The following is a 17,500-nucleotide window of genomic DNA, read 5'->3' as shown; positions in this document are numbered from 1 at the left end:
AAAGGGAGTTTCGTACAAATCCAATATATACGAAACTAAAAATCATAAAGGATACGAAATACAGAAAATCATATACAAGATATTGAACACACCCCGCCAAACAACCAGGCAACGCCAGGCACTCAGGCTAGTACATATATATAAGACATTGAAGGAGAAAAGAAAAATTTGCAAAAGAGTGCAAGTAAGCAAACAGAGAAGTCAAAAAAGTTGGATAAATGAGTGCCGCATGAATTTACCGATAATAAAAAAACGAAACAAAAGCGACCCATTTCTCGAGCGGATTGTGACGTGTGATGAGAAGTGGATTCTCTATGACAACTGGCGACATTCGGCACAATTGTTGGATGCCGGAGAAGCTCCACAATATTTCCCAAAACCAAAATTGCACCAAAAAAAAAAAAGGGTTATGTTGACTGTTTGGTAGTCTGCAACCGGTCTCATCCATCACAGCTTCTTGAATTCAGGCGAAACGATCACGGGGGAGAAGTACTGCTGACGAACTGACGAAATGCACCAGAAGCTTAAACGCATGTGCCCAAGATTGGTCAATATGGAGGGACCAATTCTCCTCCATGACAACAATCGACCACATGTTGCACAACCGCCATATTCACTGAACCTCTCGCCCACTGATTATCACTTTTTCAAGCATCTCAACAACTTTCTGCACGTAAAATGCTTCAAAAGTCGAGATGATGCTTAATCAGCCTTCAATGACTTCATCACTTCCAGAACTCTGGATTTCTATGCTAATGGTATACATAAACTTGTTCCTCGTCGGCAAAAATGTATCGATTCTAATGGTCCTTATTTCGATTAATAGAATTTATTATGAAACGAGTTATGATCTTTTGAAGTTGAACGTCAAAAAACGACATTATTTTTGAACCCAACCTAATAGAAGAGAATTGGTCAGAATTGAGAATTTAGAAGAGAATTGGTCAGACTTGGGAATTTAGAAGAGAATTGGTCAGAATTGAGAATTTAGAAGAGAATTGGTCAGAATTGGGAATTTAGAAGACAATTGGTCAGAATTGGGAATTTAGAAGAGAATTGGTCAGAATTGGGAATTTAGAAGAGAATTGGTCAGAATTGGGAATTTAAAAGAGAATTGGTCAGAATTGGGAATTTAGAAAAGAATTGGTCAGAATTGAGAATTTAGAAGAGAATTGGTCAGAATTAGGAATTTAGAAGAGAATTGGTCAGAATTGGGAATTTAGAAGAGAATTGGTCAGAATTAGGAATTTAGAAGAGAATTGGTCAGAATTGGGAATTTAGAAGAGAATTGGTCAGAATTGGGAATAGAAGAGAATTGGTCAGAATTGGGAATTTAGAAGAGAATTGGTTAGAATTGGGAATTTAGAAGAGAATTGGTCAGAATTGGGAATTTAGAAGAGAATTGGTCAGAATTTGAAATTTAGAAGAGAATTGGTCAGAATTTGGAATTTAAAAGAGAATTGGTCAGTATTTGGAATTTAAAAGAGAATTGGTCAGAATTGGGAATTTAGAAGAGAATTGGTCAGAATTGGGAATTTAGAAGAGAATTGGTCAGAATTGGGAATTTAGAAGAGAATTGGTCAGAATTGGGAATTTAGAAGAGAATTGGTCAGAATTGGGAATTTAGAAGAGAATTGGTCAGAATTTGGAATTTAGAAGAGAATTGGTCAGAATTGGGAATAGAAGAGAATTGGTCAGAATTGGGAATTTAGAAGAGAATTGGTCAGAATTGGGAATTTAGAAGAGAATTGGTCAGAATTGGGAATTTAGAAGAGAATTGGTCAGAATTGGGAATTTAGAAGAGAATTGGTCAAAATTGGGAATTTAGAAGGGAATTGGTCAGAATTGGGAATTTAGAAGAGAATTGGTCAGAATTGGGAATTTAGAAGAGAATTGGTCAGAATTGGGAATTTAGAAGAGAATTGGTCAGAATTGGGAATTTAGAAGAGAATTGGTCAGAATTAGGAATTTAGAAGAGAATTGGTCAGAATTGGGAATTTAGACGATAATTGGTCAGAATTGGGAATTTAGAAGAGAATTGGTCAGAATTGGGAATTTAGAAGAGAATTGGTCAGAATTGGGAATTTAGAAGAGAATTGGTCAGACTTTGGAATTTAGAAGAGAATTGGTCAGAATTTGAAATTTAGAAGAGAATTGGTCAGAATTGGGAATTTAGAAGAGAATTGGTCAGAATTGGGAATTTAGAAGAGAATTGGTCAGAATTTGAAATTTAGAAGAGAATTGGTCAGAATTGGGAATTTAGAAGAGAATTGGTCAGAATTGGGAATTTAGAAGAGAATTGGTCAGAATTTGAAATTTAGAAGAGAATTGGTCAGAATTTGGAATTTAAAAGAGAATTGGTCAGAATTGGGAATTTAGAAGAGAATTGGTCAGAATTGGGAATTTAGAAGAGAATTGGTCAAAATTGGGAATTTAGAAGATAATTGGTCAGAATTGGGAATTTAGAAGAGAATTGGTCAGAATTGGGAATTTAGAAGAGAATTGGTCAGAATTGGGAATAGAAGAGAATTGGTCAGAATTGGGAATTTAGAAGATAATTGGTCAGAATTGGGAATTTAGAAGAGAATTGGTCAGACTTGGGAATTTAGAAGAGAATTGGTCAGAATTGGGAATAGAAGAGAATTGGTCAGACTTGGGAATTTAGAAGAGAATTGGTCAGAATTGGGAATTTAGAAGAGAATTGGTCAGAATTGGGAATAGAAGAGAATTGGTCAGACTTGGGAATTTAGAAGAGAATTGGTCAGAATTTTAAATTTAGAAGAGAATTGGTCAGAATTGGGAATTTAAAAGAGAATTGGTCAGAATTGGGAATTTAGAAGAGAATTGGTCAGAATTGGGAATTTAGAAGAGAATTGGTCAGAATTGGGAATTTAGAAGAGAATTGGTCAGAATTGAGAATTTAGAAGAGAATTGGTTAGAATTGGGAATTTAGAAGAGAATTGGTCAGAATTGGGAATTTAGAAGAGAATTGGTCAGAATTGGGAATTTAGAAGAGAATTGGTCAGAATTGGGAATTTAGAAGAGAATTGGTCAGAATTGGGAATTTAGAAGAGAATTGGTCAGAATTGGGAATTTAGAAGAGAATTGGTCAGAATTGAGAATTTAGAAGAGAATTGGTCAGAATTGAGAATTTAGAAGAGAATGGGTTAGAATTGAGAATTTAAAAGAGAATTGGTCAGAATTGGGAATTTAGAAGAGAATTGGTCAAAATTGGGAATTTAGAAGGGAATTGGTCAGAATTGGGAATTTAGAAGAGAATTGGTCAGAATTGGGAATTTAGAAGAGAATTGGTCAGAATTGGGAATTTAGAAGAGAATTGGTCAGAATTGGGAATTTAGAAGAGAATTGGTCAGAATTAGGAATTTAGAAGAGAATTGGTCAGAATTGGGAATTTAGACGATAATTGGTCAGAATTGGGAATTTAGAAGAGAATTGGTCAGAATTGGGAATTTAGAAGAGAATTGGTCAGAATTGGGAATTTAGAAGAGAATTGGTCAGACTTTGGAATTTAGAAGAGAATTGGTCAGAATTTGAAATTTAGAAGAGAATTGGTCAGAATTGGGAATTTAGAAGAGAATTGGTCAGAATTGGGAATTTAGAAGAGAATTGGTCAGAATTTGAAATTTAGAAGAGAATTGGTCAGAATTGGGAATTTAGAAGAGAATTGGTCAGAATTGGGAATTTAGAAGAGAATTGGTCAGAATTTGAAATTTAGAAGAGAATTGGTCAGAATTTGGAATTTAAAAGAGAATTGGTCAGAATTGGGAATTTAGAAGAGAATTGGTCAGAATTGGGAATTTAGAAGAGAATTGGTCAAAATTGGGAATTTAGAAGATAATTGGTCAGAATTGGGAATTTAGAAGAGAATTGGTCAGAATTGGGAATTTAGAAGAGAATTGGTCAGAATTGGGAATAGAAGAGAATTGGTCAGAATTGGGAATTTAGAAGATAATTGGTCAGAATTGGGAATTTAGAAGAGAATTGGTCAGACTTGGGAATTTAGAAGAGAATTGGTCAGAATTGGGAATAGAAGAGAATTGGTCAGACTTGGGAATTTAGAAGAGAATTGGTCAGAATTGGGAATTTAGAAGAGAATTGGTCAGAATTGGGAATAGAAGAGAATTGGTCAGACTTGGGAATTTAGAAGAGAATTGGTCAGAATTTTAAATTTAGAAGAGAATTGGTCAGAATTGGGAATTTAAAAGAGAATTGGTCAGAATTGGGAATTTAGAAGAGAATTGGTCAGAATTGGGAATTTAGAAGAGAATTGGTCAGAATTGGGAATTTAGAAGAGAATTGGTCAGAATTGAGAATTTAGAAGAGAATTGGTTAGAATTGGGAATTTAGAAGAGAATTGGTCAGAATTGGGAATTTAGAAGAGAATTGGTCAGAATTGGGAATTTAGAAGAGAATTGGTCAGAATTGGGAATTTAGAAGAGAATTGGTCAGAATTGGGAATTTAGAAGAGAATTGGTCAGAATTGGGAATTTAGAAGAGAATTGGTCAGAATTGAGAATTTAGAAGAGAATTGGTCAGAATTGAGAATTTAGAAGAGAATGGGTTAGAATTGAGAATTTAAAAGAGAATTGGTCAGAATTGGGAATTTAGAAGAGAATTGGTCAGAATTGGGAATTTAGAAGAGAATTGGTCAGAATTGGGAATTTAGAAGAGAATTGGTCAGAATTGGGAATTTAGAAGAGAATTGGTCAGAATTTGGAATTTAGAAGAGAATTGGTCAGAATTGGGAATTTAGAAGAGAATTGGTCAGAATTTGAAATTTAGAAGAGAATTGGTCAGAATTTGGAATTTAAAAGACAATTGGTCAGAATTGGGAATTTAGACGAGAATTGGTCAGAATTGGGAATTTAGAAGAGAATTGGTCAGAATTGGGAATTTAGAAGAGAATTGGTCAGAATTGGGAATTTAGAAGAGAATTGGTCAGAATTGGGAATTTAGAAGAGAATTGGTCAGAATTGGGAATTTAGAAGAGAATTGGTCAGAATTTGGAATTTAGAAGAGAATTGGTCAGAATTGGGAATTTAGAAGAGAATTGGTCAGAATTTGAAATTTAGAAGAGAATTGGTCAGAATTTGGAATTTAAAAGAGAATTGGTCAGAATTGGGAATTTAGAAGAGAATTGGTCAGAATTGGGAATTTAGAAGAGAATTGGTCAAAATTGGGAATTTAGAAGATAATTGGTCAGAATTGGGAATTTATAAGAGAATTGGTCAGAATTGGGAATTTAGAAGAGAATTGGTCAGAATTGGGAATAGAAGAGAATTGGTCAGACTTGGGAATTTAGAAGAGAATTGGTCAGAATTGGGAATTTAGAAGAGAATTGGTCAGAATTGGGAATTTAGAAGAGAATTGGTCAGAATTGGGAATTTAGAAGAGAATTGGTCAGAATTGAAAATTTAGAAGAGAATTGGTCAGAATTGAGAATTTAGAAGAGAATTGGTCAGAATTGGGAATTTAGAAGATAATTGGTCAGAATTGGGAATTTAGAAGAGAATTGGTCAGACTTGGGAATTTAGAAGAGAATTGGTCAGAATTGGGAATAGAAGAGAATTGGTCAGACTTGGGAATTTAGAAGAGAATTGGTCAGAATTGGGAATTTAGAAGAGAATTGGTCAGAATTGGGAATAGAAGAGAATTGGTCAGACTTGGGAATTTAGAAGAGAATTGGTCAGAATTTTAAATTTAGAAGAGAATTGGTCAGAATTGGGAATTTAAAAGAGAATTGGTCAGAATTGGGAATTTAGAAGAGAATTGGTCAGAATTGGGAATTTAGAAGAGAATTGGTCAAAATTGGGAATTTAGAAGAGAATTGGTCAGAATTGGGAATTTAGAAGAGAATTGGTCAGAATTGGGAATTTAGAAGAGAATTGGTCAGAATTGGGAATTTAGAAGAGAATTGGTCAAAATTGGGAATTTAGAAGGGAATTGGTCAGAATTGGGAATTTTGAAGAGAATTGGTCAGAATTGGGAATTTAGAAGAGAATTGGTCAGAATTGGGAATTTAGAAGAGAATTGGTCAGAATTGGGAATTTAGAAGAGAATTGGTCAGAATTAGGAATTTAGAAGAGAATTGGTCAGAATTGGGAATTTAGACGAGAATTGGTCAGAATTGGGAATTTAGAAGAGAATTGGTCAGAATTGGGAATTTAGAAGAGAATTGGTCAGAATTGGGAATTTAGAAGAGAATTGGTCAGAATTGGGAATTTAGAAGAGAATTGGTCAGAATTTGGAATTTAGAAGAGAATTGGTCAGAATTGGGAATTTAGAAGAGAATTGGTCAGAATTTGAAATTTAGAAGAGAATTGGTCAGAATTTGGAATTTAAAAGAGAATTGGTCAGAATTGGGAATTTAGAAGAGAATTGGTCAGAATTGGGAATTTAGAAGAGAATTGGTCAGAATTGGGAATTTAGAAGAGAATTGGTCAGAATTAGGAATTTAGAAGAGAATTGGTCAGAATTGGGAATTTAGACGAGAATTGGTCAGAATTGGGAATTTAGAAGAGAATTGGTCAGAATTGGGAATTTAGAAGAGAATTGGTCAGAATTGGGAATTTAGAAGAGAATTGGTCAGAATTGGGAATTTAGAAGAGAATTGGTCAGAATTGGGAATTTAGAAGAGAATTGGTCAGAATTTGGAATTTAGAAGAGAATTGGTCAGAATTGGGAATTTAGAAGAGAATTGGTCAGAATTTGAAATTTAGAAGAGAATTGGTCAGAATATGGAATTTAAAAGAGAATTGGTCAACATTGGGAATTTAGAAGAGAATTGGTCAGAATTGGGAATTTAGAAGAGAATTGGTCAAAATTGGGAATTTAGAAGATAATTGGTCAGAATTGGGAATTTAGAAGAGAATTGGTCAGAATTGGGAATTTAGAAGAGAATTGGTCAGAATTGGGAATAGAAGAGAATTGGTCAGACTTGGGAATTTAGAAGCGAATTTGTCAGAATTGGGAATTTAGAAGAGAATTGGTCAGAATTGGGAATTTAGAAGAGAATTGGTCAGAATTGGGAATTTAGAAGAGAATTGGTCAGAATTGGGAATTTAGAAGAGAATTGGTCAGAATTTGGAATTTAGAAGAGAATTGGTCAGAATTGAGAATTTAGAAGAGAATTGGTCAGAATTGGGAATTTAGAAGAGAATTGGTCAGAATTGGGAATAGAAGAGAATTGGTCAGAATCAGGAATTCAGAAGAGAATTGGTTAGAATTGGGAATTTAGAAGAGAATTGGTCAGAATTGGGAATTTAGAAGAGAATTGGTCAGAATTGGGAATTTAGAAGAGAATTGGTCAGAATTGGGAATTTAGAAGAGAATTGGTCAGAATTGGGAATTTAGAAGAGAATTGGTCAGAATTGGGAATTTAGAAGAGAATTGGTCAGAATTGAGAATTTAGAAGAGAATGGGTTAGAATTGAGAATTTAAAAGAGAATTGGTCAGAATTGGGAATTTAGAAGAGAATTGGTCAGAATTGGGAATTTAGAAGAGAATTGGTCAGAATTGGGAATTTAGAAGAGAATTGGTCAGAATTGGGAATTTAGAAGAGAATTGGTCAGAATTTGGAATTTAGAAGAGAATTGGTCAGAATTGGGAATTTAGAAGAGAATTGGTCAGAATTTGAAATTTAGAAGAGAATTGGTCAGAATTTGTAATTTAAAAGACAATTGGTCAGAATTGGGAATTTAGACGAGAATTGGTCAGAATTGGGAATTTAGAAGAGAATTGGTCAGAATTGGGAATTTAGAAGAGAATTGGTCAGAATTGGGAATTTAGAAGAGAATTGGTCAGAATTGGGAATTTAGAAGAGAATTGGTCAGAATTGGGAATTTAGAAGAGAATTGGTCAGAATTTGGAATTTAGAAGAGAATTGGTCAGAATTGGGAATTTAGAAGAGAATTGGTCAGAATTTGAAATTTAGAAGAGAATTGGTCAGAATTTGGAATTTAAAAGAGAATTGGTCAGAATTGGGAATTTAGAAGAGAATTGGTCAGAATTGGGAATTTAGAAGAGAATTGGTCAAAATTGGGAATTTAGAAGATAATTGGTCAGAATTGGGAATTTATAAGAGAATTGGTCAGAATTGGGAATTTAGAAGAGAATTGGTCAGAATTGGGAATAGAAGAGAATTGGTCAGACTTGGGAATTTAGAAGAGAATTGGTCAGAATTGGGAATTTAGAAGAGAATTGGTCAGAATTGGGAATTTAGAAGAGAATTGGTCAGAATTGGGAATTTAGAAGAGAATTGGTCAGAATTGAAAATTTAGAAGAGAATTGGTCAGAATTGAGAATTTAGAAGAGAATTGGTCAGAATTGGGAATTTAGAAGATAATTGGTCAGAATTGGGAATTTAGAAGAGAATTGGTCAGACTTGGGAATTTAGAAGAGAATTGGTCAGAATTGGGAATAGAAGAGAATTGGTCAGACTTGGGAATTTAGAAGAGAATTGGTCAGAATTGGGAATTTAGAAGAGAATTGGTCAGAATTGGGAATAGAAGAGAATTGGTCAGACTTGGGAATTTAGAAGAGAATTGGTCAGAATTTTAAATTTAGAAGAGAATTGGTCAGAATTGGGAATTTAAAAGAGAATTGGTCAGAATTGGGAATTTAGAAGAGAATTGGTCAGAATTGGGAATTTAGAAGAGAATTGGTCAGAATTTGAAATTTAGAAGAGAATTGGTCAGAATTTGGAATTTAAAAGAGAATTGGTCAGAATTGGGGATTTAGAAGAGAATTGGTCAGAATTGGGAATTTAGAAGAGAATTGGTCAAAATTGGGAATTTAGAAGATAATTGGTCAGAATTGGGAATTTAGAAGAGAATTGGTCAGAATTGGGAATTTAGAAGAGAATTGGTCAGAATTGGGAATAGAAGAGAATTGGTCAGAATTGGGAATTTAGAAGATAATTGGTCAGAATTGGGAATTTAGAAGAGAATTGGTCAGACTTGGGAATTTAGAAGAGAATTGGTCAGAATTGGGAATAGAAGAGAATTGGTCAGACTTGGGAATTTAGAAGAGAATTGGTCAGAATTGGGAATTTAGAAGAGAATTGGTCAGAATTGGGAATAGAAGAGAATTGGTCAGACTTGGGAATTTAGAAGAGAATTGGTCAGAATTTTAAATTTAGAAGAGAATTGGTCAGAATTGGGAATTTAAAAGAGAATTGGTCAGAATTGGGAATTTAGAAGAGAATTGGTCAGAATTGGGAATTTAGAAGAGAATTGGTCAAAATTGGGAATTTGGAAGAGAATTGGTCAGAATTGGGAATTTAGAAGAGAATTGGTCAGAATTGGGATTTTAGAAGAGAATTGGTCAGAATTGGGAATTTAGAAGAGAATTGGTCAGAATTGGGAATTTAAAAGAGAATTGGTCAGAATTGGGAATTTAGAAGAGAATTGGTCAGAATTGGGAATAGAAGAGAATTGGTCAGAATTGGGAATTTAGAAGAGAATTGGTCAGAATTGGGAATTTAGAAGAGAATTGGTCAGAATTGGGAATTTAGAAGAGAATTGGTCAGAATTGGGAATTTAGAAGAGAATTGGTCAAAATTGGGAATTTAGAAGGGAATTGGTCAGAATTGGGAATTTAGAAGAGAATTGGTCAGAATTGGGAATTTAGAAGAGAATTGGTCAGAATTGGGAATTTAGAAGAGAATTGGTCAGAATTGGGAATTTAGAAGAGAATTGGTCAGAATTAGGAATTTAGAAGAGAATTGGTCAGAGTTGGGAATTTAGACGATAATTGGTCAGAATTGGGAATTTAGAAGAGAATTGGTCAGAATTGGGAATTTAGAAGAGAATTGGTCAGAATTGGGAATTTAGAAGAGAATTGGTCAGACTTTGGAATTTAGAAGAGAATTGGTCAGAATTTGAAATTTAGAAGAGAATTGGTCAGAATTGGGAATTTAGAAGAGAATTGGTCAGAATTGGGAATTTAGAAGAGAATTGGTCAGAATTTGAAATTTAGAAGAGAATTGGTCAGAATTGGGAATTTAGAAGAGAATTGGTCAGAATTGGGAATTTAGAAGAGAATTGGTCAGAATTTGAAATTTAGAAGAGAATTGGTCAGAATTTGGAATTTAAAAGAGAATTGGTCAGAATTGGGAATTTAGAAGAGAATTGGTCAGAATTGGGAATTTAGAAGAGAATTGGTCAAAATTGGGAATTTAGAAGATAATTGGTCAGAATTGGGAATTTAGAAGAGAATTGGTCAGAATTGGGAATTTAGAAGAGAATTGGTCAGAATTGGGAATAGAAGAGAATTGGTCAGAATTGGGAATTTAGAAGATAATTGGTCAGAATTGGGAATTTAGAAGAGAATTGGTCAGAATTGGGAATTTAGAAGAGAATTGGTCAGAATTGGGAATAGAAGAGAATTGGTCAGACTTGGGAATTTAGAAGAGAATTGGTCAGAATTGGGAATTTAGAAGAGAATTGGTCAGAATTGGGAATAGAAGAGAATTGGTCAGACTTGGGAATTTAGAAGAGAATTGGTCAGAATTTTAAATTTAGAAGAGAATTGGTCAGAATTGGGAATTTAAAAGAGAATTGGTCAGAATTGGGAATTTAGAAGAGAATTGGTCAGAATTGGGAATTTAGAAGAGAATTGGTCAGAATTGGGAATTTAGAAGAGAATTGGTCAGAATTGAGAATTTAGAAGAGAATTGGTTAGAATTGGGAATTTAGAAGAGAATTGGTCAGAATTGGGAATTTAGAAGAGAATTGGTCAGAATTGGGAATTTAGAAGAGAATTGGTCAGAATTGGGAATTTAGAAGAGAATTGGTCAGAATTGGGAATTTAGAAGAGAATTGGTCAGAATTGGGAATTTAGAAGAGAATTGGTCAGAATTGAGAATTTAGAAGAGAATTGGTCAGAATTGAGAATTTAGAAGAGAATGGGTTAGAATTGAGAATTTAAAAGAGAATTGGTCAGAATTGGGAATTTAGAAGAGAATTGGTCAGAATTGGGAATTTAGAAGAGAATTGGTCAGAATTGGGAATTTAGAAGAGAATTGGTCAGAATTGGGAATTTAGAAGAGAATTGGTCAGAATTTGGAATTTAGAAGAGAATTGGTCAGAATTGGGAATTTAGAAGAGAATTGGTCAGAATTTGAAATTTAGAAGAGAATTGGTCAGAATTTGGAATTTAAAAGACAATTGGTCAGAATTGGGAATTTAGACGAGAATTGGTCAGAATTGGGAATTTAGAAGAGAATTGGTCAGAATTGGGAATTTAGAAGAGAATTGGTCAGAATTGGGAATTTAGAAGAGAATTGGTCAGAATTGGGAATTTAGAAGAGAATTGGTCAGAATTGGGAATTTAGAAGAGAATTGGTCAGAATTTGGAATTTAGAAGAGAATTGGTCAGAATTGGGAATTTAGAAGAGAATTGGTCAGAATTTGAAATTTAGAAGAGAATTGGTCAGAATTTGGAATTTAAAAGAGAATTGGTCAGAATTGGGAATTTAGAAGAGAATTGGTCAGAATTGGGAATTTAGAAGAGAATTGGTCAAAATTGGGAATTTAGAAGATAATTGGTCAGAATTGGGAATTTATAAGAGAATTGGTCAGAATTGGGAATTTAGAAGAGAATTGGTCAGAATTGGGAATAGAAGAGAATTGGTCAGACTTGGGAATTTAGAAGAGAATTGGTCAGAATTGGGAATTTAGAAGAGAATTGGTCAGAATTGGAAATTTAGAAGAGAATTGGTCAGAATTGGGAATTTAGAAGAGAATTGGTCAGAATTGAAAATTTAGAAGAGAATTGGTCAGAATTGAGAATTTAGAAGAGAATTGGTCAGAATTGGGAATTTAGAAGATAATTGGTCAGAATTGGGAATTTAGAAGAGAATTGGTCAGACTTGGGAATTTAGAAGAGAATTGGTCAGAATTGGGAATAGAAGAGAATTGGTCAGACTTGGGAATTTAGAAGAGAATTGGTCAGAATTGGGAATTTAGAAGAGAATTGGTCAGAATTGGGAATAGAAGAGAATTGGTCAGACTTGGGAATTTAGAAGAGAATTGGTCAGAATTTTAAATTTAGAAGAGAATTGGTCAGAATTGGGAATTTAAAAGAGAATTGGTCAGAATTGGGAATTTAGAAGAGAATTGGTCAGAATTGGGAATTTAGAAGAGAATTGGTCAAAATTGGGAATTTAGAAGAGAATTGGTCAGAATTGGGAATTTAGAAGAGAATTGGTCAGAATTGGGAATTTAGAAGAGAATTGGTCAGAATTGGGAATTTAGAAGAGAATTGGTCAAAATTGGGAATTTAGAAGGGAATTGGTCAGAATTGGGAATTTTGAAGAGAATTGGTCAGAATTGGGAATTTAGAAGAGAATTGGTCAGAATTGGGAATTTAGAAGAGAATTGGTCAGAATTGGGAATTTAGAAGAGAATTGGTCAGAATTAGGAATTTAGAAGAGAATTGGTCAGAATTGGGAATTTAGACGAGAATTGGTCAGAATTGGGAATTTAGAAGAGAATTGGTCAGAATTGGGAATTTAGAAGAGAATTGGTCAGAATTGGGAATTTAGAAGAGAATTGGTCAGAATTGGGAATTTAGAAGAGAATTGGTCAGAATTTGGAATTTAGAAGAGAATTGGTCAGAATTGGGAATTTAGAAGAGAATTGGTCAGAATTTGAAATTTAGAAGAGAATTGGTCAGAATTTGGAATTTAAAAGAGAATTGGTCAGAATTGGGAATTTAGAAGAGAATTGGTCAGAATTGGGAATTTAGAAGAGAATTGGTCAGAATTGGGAATTTAGAAGAGAATTGGTCAGAATTAGGAATTTAGAAGAGAATTGGTCAGAATTGGGAATTTAGACGAGAATTGGTCAGAATTGGGAATTTAGAAGAGAATTGGTCAGAATTGGGAATTTAGAAGAGAATTGGTCAGAATTGGGAATTTAGAAGAGAATTGGTCAGAATTGGGAATTTAGAAGAGAATTGGTCAGAATTGGGAATTTAGAAGAGAATTGGTCAGAATTTGGAATTTAGAAGAGAATTGGTCAGAATTGGGAATTTAGAAGAGAATTGGTCAGAATTTGAAATTTAGAAGAGAATTGGTCAGAATATGGAATTTAAAAGAGAATTGGTCAACATTGGGAATTTAGAAGAGAATTGGTCAGAATTGGGAATTTAGAAGAGAATTGGTCAAAATTGGGAATTTAGAAGATAATTGGTCAGAATTGGGAATTTAGAAGAGAATTGGTCAGAATTGGGAATTTAGAAGAGAATTGGTCAGAATTGGGAATAGAAGAGAATTGGTCAGACTTGGGAATTTAGAAGAGAATTGGTCAGAATTGGGAATTTAGAAGAGAATTGGTCAGAATTGGGAATTTAGAAGAGAATTGGTCAGAATTGGGAATTTAGAAGAGAATTGGTCAGAATTGGGAATTTAGAAGAGAATTGGTCAGAATTGAAAATTTAGAAGAGAATTGGTCAGAATTGAGAATTTAGAAGAGAATTGGTCAGAATTGGGAATTTAGAAGAGAATTGGTCAGAATTGGGAATAGAAGAGAATTGGTCAGAATCAGGAATTCAGAAGAGAATTGGTTAGAATTGGGAATTTAGAAGAGAATTGGTCAGAATTGGGAATTTAGAAGAGAATTGGTCAGAATTGGGAATTTAGAAGAGAATTGGTCAGAATTGGGAATTTAGAAGAGAATTGGTCAGAATTGGGAATTTAGAAGAGAATTGGTCAGAATTGGGAATTTAGAAGAGAATTGGTCAGAATTGAGAATTTAGAAGAGAATGGGTTAGAATTGAGAATTTAAAAGAGAATTGGTCAGAATTGGGAATTTAGAAGAGAATTGGTCAGAATTGGGAATTTAGAAGAGAATTGGTCAGAATTGGGAATTTAGAAGAGAATTGGTCAGAATTGGGAATTTAGAAGAGAATTGGTCAGAATTTGGAATTTAGAAGAGAATTGGTCAGAATTGGGAATTTAGAAGAGAATTGGTCAGAATTTGAAATTTAGAAGAGAATTGGTCAGAATTTGTAATTTAAAAGACAATTGGTCAGAATTGGGAATTTAGACGAGAATTGGTCAGAATTGGGAATTTAGAAGAGAATTGGTCAGAATTGGGAATTTAGAAGAGAATTGGTCAGAATTGGGAATTTAGAAGAGAATTGGTCAGAATTGGGAATTTAGAAGAGAATTGGTCAGAATTGGGAATTTAGAAGAGAATTGGTCAGAATTTGGAATTTAGAAGAGAATTGGTCAGAATTGGGAATTTAGAAGAGAATTGGTCAGAATTTGAAATTTAGAAGAGAATTGGTCAGAATTTGGAATTTAAAAGAGAATTGGTCAGAATTGGGAATTTAGAAGAGAATTGGTCAGAATTGGGAATTTAGAAGAGAATTGGTCAAAATTGGGAATTTAGAAGATAATTGGTCAGAATTGGGAATTTATAAGAGAATTGGTCAGAATTGGGAATTTAGAAGAGAATTGGTCAGAATTGGGAATAGAAGAGAATTGGTCAGACTTGGGAATTTAGAAGAGAATTGGTCAGAATTGGGAATTTAGAAGAGAATTGGTCAGAATTGGGAATTTAGAAGAGAATTGGTCAGAATTGGGAATTTAGAAGAGAATTGGTCAGAATTGAAAATTTAGAAGAGAATTGGTCAGAATTGAGAATTTAGAAGAGAATTGGTCAGAATTGGGAATTTAGAAGATAATTGGTCAGAATTGGGAATTTAGAAGAGAATTGGTCAGACTTGGGAATTTAGAAGAGAATTGGTCAGAATTGGGAATAGAAGAGAATTGGTCAGACTTGGGAATTTAGAAGAGAATTGGTCAGAATTGGGAATTTAGAAGAGAATTGGTCAGAATTGGGAATAGAAGAGAATTGGTCAGACTTGGGAATTTAGAAGAGAATTGGTCAGAATTTTAAATTTAGAAGAGAATTGGTCAGAATTGGGAATTTAAAAGAGAATTGGTCAGAATTGGGAATTTAGAAGAGAATTGGTCAGAATTGGGAATTTAGAAGAGAATTGGTCAAAATTGGGAATTTAGAAGAGAATTGGTCAGAATTGGGAATTTAGAAGAGAATTGGTCAGAATTGGGAATTTAGAAGAGAATTGGTCAGAATTGGGAATTTAGAAGAGAATTGGTCAAAATTGGGAATTTAGAAGGGAATTGGTCAGAATTGGGAATTTTGAAGAGAATTGGTCAGAATTGGGAATTTAGAAGAGAATTGGTCAGAATTGGGAATTTAGAAGAGAATTGGTCAGAATTGGGAATTTAGAAGAGAATTGGTCAGAATTAGGAATTTAGAAGAGAATTGGTCAGAATTGGGAATTTAGACGAGAATTGGTCAGAATTGGGAATTTAGAAGAGAATTGGTCAGAATTGGGAATTTAGAAGAGAATTGGTCAGAATTGGGAATTTAGAAGAGAATTGGTCAGAATTGGGAATTTAGAAGAGAATTGGTCAGAATTTGGAATTTAGAAGAGAATTGGTCAGAATTGGGAATTTAGAAGAGAATTGGTCAGAATTTGAAATTTAGAAGAGAATTGGTCAGAATTTGGAATTTAAAAGAGAATTGGTCAGAATTGGGAATTTAGAAGAGAATTGGTCAGAATTGGGAATTTAGAAGAGAATTGGTCAGAATTGGGAATTTAGAAGAGAATTGGTCAGAATTAGGAATTTAGAAGAGAATTGGTCAGAATTGGGAATTTAGACGAGAATTGGTCAGAATTGGGAATTTAGAAGAGAATTGGTCAGAATTGGGAATTTAGAAGAGAATTGGTCAGAATTGGGAATTTAGAAGAGAATTGGTCAGAATTGGGAATTTAGAAGAGAATTGGTCAGAATTGGGAATTTAGAAGAGAATTGGTCAGAATTTGGAATTTAGAAGAGAATTGGTCAGAATTGGGAATTTAGAAGAGAATTGGTCAGAATTTGAAATTTAGAAGAGAATTGGTCAGAATATGGAATTTAAAAGAGAATTGGTCAACATTGGGAATTTAGAAGAGAATTGGTCAGAATTGGGAATTTAGAAGAGAATTGGTCAAAATTGGGAATTTAGAAGATAATTGGTCAGAATTGGGAATTTAGAAGAGAATTGGTCAGAATTGGGAATTTAGAAGAGAATTGGTCAGAATTGGGAATAGAAGAGAATTGGTCAGACTTGGGAATTTAGAAGAGAATTGGTCAGAATTGGGAATTTAGAAGAGAATTGGTCAGAATTGGGAATTTAGAAGAGAATTGGTCAGAATTGGGAATTTAGAAGAGAATTGGTCAGAATTGGGAATTTAGAAGAGAATTGGTCAGAATTGAAAATTTAGAAGAGAATTGGTCAGAATTGAGAATTTAGAAGAGAATTGGTCAGACTTGGGAATTTAGAAGAGAATTGGTCAGAATTGGGAATAGAAGAGAATTGGTCAGAATCAAGAATTCAGAAGAGAATTGGTCAGAATTGGGAATTTGAACGAGAATTGGTCAGAATTGGGAATTTAGAAGAGAATTGGTCAGAATTGGGAATTTAAAAGAGAATTGGTCAGAATTGGGAATTTAGAAGAGAATTGGTCAGAATTGGGAATTTAGAAGAGAATTGGTCAGACTTGGGAATTTAGAAGAGAATTGGTCAGAATTGGGAATTTAGAAGAGAATTGGTCAGAATTGGGAATTTAGAAGAGAATTGGTCAGAATTGAAAATTTAGAAGAGAATTGGTCAGAATTGAAAATTTAGAAGAGAATTGGTCAGAATTGAGAATTTAGAAGAGAATTGGTCAGAATTGGGAATTTAGAAGAGAATTGGTCAGAATTGGGAATAGAAGAGAATTGGTCAGAATTTGGAATTTAAAAGAGAATTGGTCAGAATTGGGAATTTAGAAGAGAATTGGTCAGAATTGGGAATTTAGAAGAGAATTGGTCAACATTGGGAATTTAGAAGAGAATTGGTCAGAATTGGGAATTTAGAAGAGAATTGGTCAGAATTGGGAATTTAGAAGAGAATTGGTCAGAATTGGGAATAGAAGAGAATTGGTCAGAATTGGGAATTTAGAAGAGAATTGGTCAGAATTGGGAATTTAGAAGAGAATTGGTCAGAATTGGGAATTTAGAAGAGAATTGGTCAGAATTGGGAATTTAGAAGAGAATTGGTCAGAATTGGGAATTTAAAAGAGAATTGGTCAGAATTGGGAATTTAGAAGAGAATTGGTCAGAATTGGGAATTTAGAAGAGAATTGGTCAGAATTGGGAATTTAGAAGAGAATTGGTCAGAATTGAGAATTTAGAAGAGAATTGGTTAGAATTGGGAATTTAGAAGAGAATTGGTCAGAATTGGGAATTTAGAAGAGAATTGGTCAGAATTGAGAATTTAGAAGAGAATTGGTCAGAATTGGGAATTTAGAAGAGAATTGGTGAGAATTGGGAATTTAGAAGAGAATTGGTCAGAATTGAGAATTTAGAAGAGAATTGGTCAGAATTGGGAATTTAGAAGAGAATTGGTCAGAATTG

The 17,500-nt window shown here is 33.7% G+C and overlaps 1 protein-coding gene across 3 annotated transcripts in view; it reads right to left on the bottom strand.

The window, feature by feature from the left end:
- Nucleotides 1–17,500, bottom strand: part of LOC145270497 (transmembrane and coiled-coil domain-containing protein 4-like) — a 252,081-nt gene that overhangs the window by 47,267 nt on the left and 187,314 nt on the right. The window lies entirely within an intron of this gene.

This window comes from Euprymna scolopes, chromosome 46 (assembly GCF_053919585.1).
Source record: "Euprymna scolopes isolate OS-2025 chromosome 46, ASM5391958v1, whole genome shotgun sequence".
Lineage (NCBI taxonomy): Eukaryota > Metazoa > Mollusca > Cephalopoda > Sepiida > Sepiolidae > Euprymna > Euprymna scolopes.
The sequence above is the reverse complement of the archived record's forward strand: the minus strand, read 5'-3'. Positions and strand labels throughout refer to the sequence as shown.